Raw genomic sequence first — 10,328 nt, forward strand, 5'->3', positions numbered from 1 at the left:
GGCGACTGCCCCTTTTCATATCCCTTTGGGTTATGTGGCTGGTTTGAGGGCCTAGCGATTCTGCATGAGTACTAACAAATTACACCACATGTCCTTTATTTCACTTAATGCAGTAGAATATTTTATCATTGCTTCTGTCACAAAATTTTAACCACATAACACCTCTGTGGAAGGAATTTATTTTTAAAATAGAGATGTATGCATATAATACCATTTACGCTTATTGTTATGTATAAGCGCATATGTTAGATTTCTACTCATGCATATTCTTTAATGTTTTTATGAATCTAGAGCATTCTAAGCTGGAAAGGTGGTGTATGGCAGGCTTGCATAATAATCTTCCTTGATGATGCGTTATTCTCACGTTCTTGTTTTCGGGGAAGTTTCTGTTTCAATTCTTGCACTGAATGTGCATTGATGAAGTCTTATATTGGAATGGGTCTGATTATGTATTCTGGTCCTTGACTCCCTTCACAAGTCATGAAGATGATAGTGTATTTGTTGGATGATTATGTATCACCTAATGTTGAAGTCTGCAATGCAACTTAAGTCTCTACTTCCCCATTTCAACTGAAGAATATCTACTAATTCTTATAGTTCAACCAGATTAGGTAATTTTGTGCCACTGATGAGTTTTGACTGGTTTATTCTAATTTTAATCGGTTATTGCTTCTGAGTCATTTTTCTTATAATACGACTGGCTTTCATTCAATATTGCAGTTCTTGAAAACTTTTCCTTTGGAAGTAATCATGAATAATAATATTGTACCAAACTTTAGTGAGAATCGCTCTGCACTGAGAATTGATGTTCTTCATGGCATCTTTTCTTAAACACTAATGGGGAAAACTTGGAATTTTTATGATCTTTCTTATCTGTTATGGGATTGTTTTTACATCTTACTCAATTTCATTGAGTCTGTTGAGAGAGGTCATTCTTCGCTCATATCATGTTTATGCTGGTTCATAAAGTACCACATTTAAGCTGAAGCTTATGTATGTTAAGCTGTGGGTAACGGAAATAGGATCTCAAAATCCAGCTTGTAGATCCAGACTTGCACCCAATGTTGTTGCATAGTGATATGTTTGTGTGGTTTTGGTTGATTTGCTTATTTTCTTCTGCACACCTGGTTTATTTATGTTCATTGATTATCTTTTGATTTACAGGTATAATTGTTTTCCGTCACTGTGGTAAAGTGTCATCTGCAATACTTTGGAATTAATTATGGGATCTCTTCCTAATTAATTGTTTCCTAATTGATTCGGCATATACGGTTACTCCAGGATAGGAGAAAGACATTCATGAGTGCACTGCCACTCTAGCGTCCCGTGCCAATTATACAACGCTTTTTCTCTACATAACGGTTGTGTGATTGACAAGAAAAATCATGAAAATAGTATATTCGTTTCAGAAAAGTTGTTCTCCCAGCATAATAACGCTTAATTGCACTCCTAGGATTAAAAAAAACTGTTTACTGAAGCAGAATTTTCACCAAGTCAAAAGTAACAGTGCTCTCAATTATTGCATTCATCATTGCAATGAGATAGGAACAACTAGTCAAACCATTCATGCTGCCCATTCACATCTTATCCCCATTCACTTACAATTCAATACATGGAATGGAAGTTGCTCTCACCAAAAACTGACATTTTGATCATCTGAAACTTGTAACGCCAAGGATCGCCGCAATGTGCATAACACAAGTGCTCTTGGCGTGTACTCTGTAAATCCTCTACGTGAAGATAACCACAACTGTGCTCCTTCTTCCTGCGGCAACATCCACAACATAAGCTACCCTTTCCGACTAAACAGCAGTCCAAAGCGTTGCGGCCACTCTAGTTTTACTTTGTTCTGTGAAAATAACGTTACGGTACTGCACATATCTTCTGGAAAATACTTGGTGCAGTCCATCAACTACCGTAACAAAACAATCCGAGTTGTCGATCCTGGCCTTCACAAGAACAATTGCTCCTCCATTCCGAGATATCCTTTATCTGAATCTAACTTCAGATATTCGGACAGTCCGTATTTTTCATCAAGTACACTGGTAATGTTTTTCAAGTGTACAAATCCAGTAAATTCAAGTGTTTATGTTCCCACTGCTCCATGCATTAATACAAGTGGTGGTTATGCCATGGTCGGAAATACAACGGCAGCGGATTTGGAGGATGGATGCGGTATAATTTGGATGACTATGATGAGTACTTTGTTTAACTACGAAAATTACGCAAATATTTCTTATCAATACATACACAACGCCCTGGTTTATGGCTTTGAGCTTCAGTATACGTTATCACCTGTTATCTATGTTAATTGTGGCAGAGACCAATGGAGTGCCGTTGGTGTTATCAAATGTTATCCGCACAGCATCCCTGGTACGTCTTTATTCTCAGCAAAAAGGAAAAAATATTGTAGGTTTTTGTCTCGCTAAGTTATCAGAAGTACTTGTTTTACGAGTTGATAAACGTTTTTTTTTTTTTTTTTTTTGTTACTTCAGGTTTTTTTCGACTTCTATTGGAGCTGATTCAAGGTAAGAAATTCAAATGTTAATTTGGTTTTTTTTTCTCTTTTTCGTTACGATACTCCAAAACCTTTCATCAAGGAATAAGAAAATTAGATCAAATTAGAAGCAGGTTTATCCAATCTTTCATCTTCTTCAATTCATCCGATCCAACATCCGATCCAGTGGTTTTGATCTCTGTTGAATTGGCTTCCACCTTGTATTTAACAACCACAATTTTTGCAACGACTGGATTTCTCTGAGGAATTTGACTGCCACAAAACGTCTTCTTCTTCTCGTATGCCTTAGCATGTTTGTAGGATTGGCCCTGATATTCTTCAAATTTGATGGGCTGTACTGCTGGAATGTCCAATTCAGCAACAAAAATTGTATCAGTAGTCATCTGCCGTATGTCCAAATTCTTGAGTGTGTCCAAAAGCTGATCATTTAATTTTCCAGATTCTGAATTTGTGTGAACATCCTTTTCCGACACAGATATTCCCATGCTTTCCTGCAGTCTTTGTGGGAAAAATTCTGACGACACATGAACCTAAGGTGCCACAGATTTTGGTGGGATTATAGGATCAGGATGTGTTGCTTTCTCCCCTGGACGTGAATGGCTGGAAGATTGCTCCTCAGCTTTTGAGACAATCTCTTCTTGATGATCATAGCCACACCCACAGTTTAATGCTTGAATTTGAAATCCTTGATGGATGTTTTCAATGTTCAATTCAGATGATTCAAACAATATATAGATTTTGTCTTTCACCGGAAGTTCTTAGGGCACATCAGGTTGCTCAAAATATTGTAGATTACTAGCCCAATTAAAACAAAGATACTTTTTCAAGCCTGGAGCGTAGTACTCTGAATAAGGATTGTTTCAACACCTTTTTGAGTTGTTTCTCATATTGATATGCTTTTGGACAAACTTAGGAAAGTATTCTCTTTTGGAGCACTCCAAAATATCATGGGCATTCAAACAGCAAAGGGCACAAACTGTAGGTTTAAATCCATAAAAACCTTTTTCTACTAAAGAAAATCATAACGGCAATCTTCATGTTGGTGGTTTCATCATGGAATTGCTCTCAAGATCAACAAACTATAACTTGCAAAACAAATAAAAATAATAATAAAATCAACATATAAAAAGATCTATACAAAAATAATTAACTAAGAATATGATAAACACAAATTATTTGAAACAATCCCCTGCGACATCGCTAATTTCTTGACAGGATTTTTACCGCCTGCAAAATGACGGATAAAAACACTTAAAAATACTTGCAAGAGAACAAGATAGTTGTAGTATAAACGGCTCAAGCAAAGTTGTTTTCCACAGGGATTGAATGAATAATTTATGTTTAAAACCAAGTTCTTTTTTTTTTTTTTGAAAGACTGGATAAGATCATAACTAGGGCAAAAGCCAACAAGAGGGGCAAGCACAGCAAAACAGACAAAGGGGTTATGTGAGGGAGAACAACAGAACAAAGACGCTACCACAAAGGCTAGACGTCATCCCAACACACACCCACACCAAAAACCACTTACGGAGGGCAAGGAAGCCCATCTTTGTTGATAATGTGAACCAAAGAAGATGGGGGTCGTCTGACCCAAGTTTTATCGCACATCTCCAAGTTAGTCCTCGACGCCAAACGGTCCGCCGACTGATTAGCCAGTCTTGGAACCCAAGACCAGCGACAGCCTTGAAAAGAAGTCCCCAACCTCAAAATATTTTCTACGATTAGGAACACTTCCCAGCTGCCATGAGAAATATCACCCTTCAAGGAAAAGACCACCTCAAGCGAATCCGACTCCGCAACAATCCATCTGAAGCCCAGCTCCGCCGTTAACTCACAGCCCTTGAGCAACGCCATCGCTTCAGTAAACACCACCGACCGAGCTCCAATAGACAACTTGTGGGCCGCTACAAAATGCCCATTATGATCCTGCAGCACTGCAGCCAAAGTAGCCCTTCTATCCATCGGAAACCAGCTTGCATCTACATTAATTTTGATGAAGGGAGCAATTAGGGGGACCAACGAGGATCCAGTTTGGAGGAAGCCTGGGAACGGGACAATGGGACATGCATCTCCAAAAAGGAACCCAAGGAGAAAGAAATAGTATGCAGCACCTGGGAGGGAACAATGGTTAAAACCTTAAAAACATAGTTACATCTGGCTTTCCATATGTGCCAACAAGAAAAAACAATGACAGAAAGAAGCCTCGATCTATCCTGCAGATTAAGAGTTAGATTGATCATATCACTGAGCCATTGATGAAATGAAGAAACTCCTTCGCCAACCATCCGAAGACCAAGCTGACCACCAAACCAAATTGGCTCAACCCAGGGACATCGCAGCAGCATATGAAGCACAGATTCCTCTTGATTCTTACAAATAGGACACAAGGGAGATGATGCAGACCTGCGTGTGTATAATCCCCCCATTGTTGCCAAAGCCTCACTCACAGCCCGCCATAAGAAGTTTCGGATTTTTGGTGGGGCTTTAATTTTCCAAATAGCCTTCCAAGTCGAATCCTCCGAATTACTTGGAACCAAAGAGAGCGGAGCCCCCGCCATCCCCCGCGAGGAATGAATCCAGTGGTAACCCGACCTAACCGAATATTGACCATTTTTATTCGACGTCCAGATCAAACGATCCCGGCGAGAACAATTCCCCAAAGGAGTATTACAAATAGCATTGACATCCTCCTCAGAAATGAACGGACGTAAAAAATCAATGTCCCAAGTTCTAGTACTCGAGCAGATAAGGGATGAGACCTTTGTATTCAGTGTGACATTAGTGGGATAACTGGGAGTAGGATGACCAAGAGGAAGTGAGGGTAACCATCTATCAACCCAAAGCTGAGTGTCCCTGCCATCCAGAATTTGCCAGTGGGCTCCAGCTTTAAGAATATCTCTGCCCACAAGAAGGCTAGCCCAAGCCCACGAGGCACGACTTCTTAACATCGCATCCAAGAAAGAAGAATGAGGGAAATAACGCGCCTTAAAAGTCCGAGCCCACATGGAATTAGGGTTAAGAATCAGACGCCAACATTGTTTAACAAAGTTTGGTAAAGGTTGATTTTGAGATTTAAAATAATAAAAACTAATTTAAATTAAAAACAATTAAATAAATCAACTAAAAACCAATTTAAAGAAACACTAAGATTCCGCTGTCACCTTAACAATCCTACGTAATTCTTCCAATTACTTATGAATTACCCATGCATATTTTGAAGGTTAGGTTTTCCTAATATATATCCTACTTGGAACCTCCAAAATACCCAAAACGTCCAGAAACGTCAATCTAGAAAAACTGCGCGCTAGACCTTTATTTCATCGTCACGGTCAAAAGGCTAAGTAGAAAAATCTAAAACTTTGATGCAATCATCTTGAAAGACTTACGAACATCCTCCAATTGGAATAACTTCAAAATTCATCCATTTGATTACTTTATGCTCCAGAGGAAGTCGAATGTCCCATATTAGAAATACAATTCAAAGTATCAAAATTCTTCCAAAATATTAACCAAAATATACAAAGAATAGGGTTAAATATATAATACAAAATCTACTCATCAACCATCATTTCCATATTGCAGAAGAAAAATTCTAGACAGCATTCTCAAATTGGCCGGGGGAAAAGTCTATCTAAGGATCATTAGTTTTTCATCCGAGGCAATAACACATGCAAGCTTACTCACAATCGAAATATTCAAAATGCTAACAATCTTTTGCTTGTATTTTAAAAACTAGATGTCTGAGGTCGTCAAGGGTGTGAACAAAGTTACAGGTCATATTCAAATGGGTTTTTTAGATATAGGTCTATACAACCCCTAATTTTTAGGGTAAAACCCACCTATCTTTATTCATCCAATATAAACCCAAAATTCAAATATGTTGCCACATTAGAAATTAAATGACCTAATACATCATATAATTTACAACATATGCCACAACCCTTCTAACATTTTCTCACACACAACCCTCCAATTTTGGCTTCAATCATGCCCACATAATATGGGCATTAAATTCTAATTACTCCTCTTGACGTTTTTTTAGCCACTTATAATTATATGTATTTGAAATAAAGTAATATTTTTATATTTTGTAGGTACACCATTACATATATCTATTCGTCACATTATTATTATACTGTGTAACATAATTTACCTATATTTATATGTAATATATAGGTAAATTAATGTTGTAGGTAAATTAATTTGCATGTATTAGTACATATGTTAGGCTTGGATAAAAAAAAGTACACATGTTAGACACATTTTATTGTTACCATATGTATGTCTGTGTAAAGTAATTTACCTATATCTATATGTAAAATATAGGTAATTAACTTTGAATAAAATAACATTTCTATATGTTGTAGATAAATTATTTTACATGTATTAATATATATAAGACACATTTTATTATTATTATTATTATTATTATTATTATTATTATATGTGCGTGTAAAATAATTTGCCTATATTTATATGTAAAATATTATTATTATATATGTGTGTAAAATAATTTACCTATATAAATATGTAAATTAAATAACTTTGAGGCAAATAACATTTATTTATGTTGTACATAAATTATTCTCCATATGTTAGCACAACTATTAGGCACATTTACAGATTCCCCACATATTTGTTAAATTACATCATATATATTATGAATAGTAATGCTTATTTCTCTTTTCAATAATCATTAATCCAACTTTTAATCCGGATACAATTAATTATATAGGTCAAAAATGTAATTAAGGGTATATTAGGCATAAAAAAATGTACAATGGTGAAGTCAAACATAGTTAATGAATTTGCTTGTGTGGAGCCTAGTCAATGGGTTTTAATCAAGTAAAAAAATTATGTCGGGTTTTATGTAATGAAAATTGAGTTTTAGGGGCTAAAGCCATATTTTCAGTATTCAAATCATACAGAAACTCGACTGTTAAAAAGGTCTGAAAACATTTAGAACAATTTCTACAAGAAAGAAATATGATTAAAGAATTTAATCAAATATTACACTGCTCAAGAAGGCTTTGATTCATTTAACAACCAACGTTTTAAATGAAGTTAGCTGCAACTATACTAATATTTCGTAGATAGGCAACTACAACATTGTAAATGACATTTACCTGCAATTGTAGAATGATAATGATGAAGAAATCCTCTCAAGCTTCTATTACTACATTATTTTAAGAGAACTTTAATGAAAAGCTCAAGGTACTGTTCATTTTAACGAAAAATCACATTTTTACACTAAAAAATCAATCTTGATATTATTCACTTTACCCTTTATTTTGTCCTTATCGTTAAAACTCAAAGTTTTCAAGTCATTTTCATTATTTTTCCTTTATTTTAAAGTTGATACCACAGTACTTCCGTTGAGCTAATATACCTCAAATAAAAACCTGCCTCTAAGACATTATTAACTTAAAATGGCATTAAGAATAATAAATTCAATCTATACTAAAACTGTAAACAGGCTGAAACATTGTTTATAATCACAGTGTTGTTCCGTTTTTACCCCCACTTGGTCTCTTCTATTTCATTTATCCCACTGATCCCTTTTGACATCTGGGATCGCCGTGGCTCTCTTCATTTCTGCTTTGCTGCAATAAAATTTGCTCTCATCCCTAGAATCCAAAACTCCCTCATACGTCGCTCCTCTCCATGCCCGCCGCTTCCTTTTCATCCTGGCCTCTACTGCAATCACGCCGCTTTCCCTGCTTCCGACATCGTCCTTTTTAATGGGTAAGCTCTGAAACCTTTGTAGAACTCATGCATGTTGTGTTGATTTCAAATTTTCACTATCAATCACTCTCAATATTCCACAAAACAACATTTTCTGTTTGCATATATGAGTAATTAATTTGATTAGGTTTCTGGTCAGAGTTGTATTTATATTCTGCATTTTCTTGAAGAATTTAGTGTCTAATTTGAAAAATTCAGGAAGAATATTTGATTTTGTGCAGAACCCATCAACTAAAATGTCTAGATTTTTAATGGACTTAATTTGGTTTATCCATCCCTCCAAATTTTGATATTATGTATTGTATTGAGATTTTTAGTAACTCCGCCATGTAAGTTTATCTTACATTGTCGGTCCCAAGCCCGGATAAAGGAGAAGGGGGAGGGCGTCAGGTAGTCGACAGCCGACACTCCATGATCACGTCGAATCCTTATGAAAATGAATCCAGAACAAAATCGCGCTAAAGCTAGGGCGTCACCCGTAAGTGGCGCGCTGTGTGGCCCGAGCACAGTGATAAGTGAGCAAGGGTCGCTGTATCTCCATCGGCACCCGGATGCAGTGTTAAATGAGCAAGGGGGCCATAGAAACTTCTTTTCGAACGACTCCACTCAAAGTTGTTTGGGAGCATATGCTCCTATCAACTTTACACGGGACACACAAAAGAAGTACTTGGATCCTATTAAACGGGGGAGGGTGAAGAAACTAGGACAGAAAGGTAGAGTTCAAGAGAGTAAAATGCGTTTAGGAACGTGGAATATAGGAACCTTAACGGGAAAATCTATGGAAGTAGTGGAAGTTATGGTAAGGAGAAGGATAAATATTATGTGCCTACAAGAAACTAAGTGGGTTGGTAGTAAGGCAAAGGATCTAGAAAACTCAGGGTTTAAACTTTGGTATTCGGGCACAAATAGAACGAGAAACGGGGTTGACATCATCGTGGACAAGACCTTGACACAAGATGTTGTAAATGTCAAGAGGGTAGGAGATAGAATCATGGCAATCAAGATTGTAATAGGACAAGAACTTATCAATGTGATTAGTGCGTACGCACCTCAAGTAGGGTTGGATACGAGTTCGAAGGAGAAATTTTGGGAAGACCTTGGAGACTTGGTGCAAGGAATTGCTCAGACGGAGAAGTTATTTATAGGAGGAGATTTAAATGGACACGTGGGCAGGGAGACAGGCAACTATGGAGGTTTTCATGGTGGCCATGGTTTTGGGGAGAGAAGCGAGGATGGGGAAGCTATCTTGGATTTTGCAATGGCATATGATATTTTCTTAGCCAACACCTTCTTTAAGAAGAGAGAAGAACATGTGATCACCTACAAGAGTGGGTCGTCAAAAACACAAATAGATTTTCTTCTAATGAAGAAAGGGGATCGTATAACCTGTAAGGATTGCAAAGTTATACCAGGAGAGAGCGTGGCTAATCAACATCGCTTGTTGGTGATGGATGTACATATCAAAAGAGTGAGACAAAAGAACAAGACTTGGAAATGCCCAAGGACTAGATGGTGGAATCTAAAAGAAGAAAAACAAGTCATTTTCAAAGAGAAAGTAATCACCCAGTGTGTGTGGGATAGAGAGGGGGAAGCTAGCCAAATGTGGGATTCCATGGCTAGTTGTATTCGAAAAGTAGCAAAAGAGGTATTAGGAGAGTCCAAGGGCTTTGCCCCACACCAAAAGGAATCTTGGTGGTGGAATGAGGATGTAAAAACAAAGGTGAAGGCTAAGAAGGAATGTTGTAAAGCCTTATACAAGGATAGGACTGATGAAAATGGTGAAAGGTATAGAAAAGGGAAGCAAGAGGCGAAGAAAGCTGTGAGAGAAACTAAGTTAGCGGCTTACGACGATATGTATAAACGACTAGATACCAAAGAAGAAGAGTTGGATATCTATAAACTAGCTAGAGCAAGGGAAAAGAAGACAATGGACCTAAACCAAGTGAGGTGCATCAAGGATGAGGATGGAAAGGTTCTTGCTACAGAGAACGCGGTTAAAGACAGATGGAGAGGTTATTTTCATAATCTTTTCAATGAAGGATATGAAAGGAGTGCTTCTTTAGGG

Source organism: Malus sylvestris, chromosome 2, assembly GCF_916048215.2.
Source record: "Malus sylvestris chromosome 2, drMalSylv7.2, whole genome shotgun sequence".
Taxonomy (NCBI): Eukaryota; Viridiplantae; Streptophyta; class Magnoliopsida; order Rosales; family Rosaceae; genus Malus; species Malus sylvestris.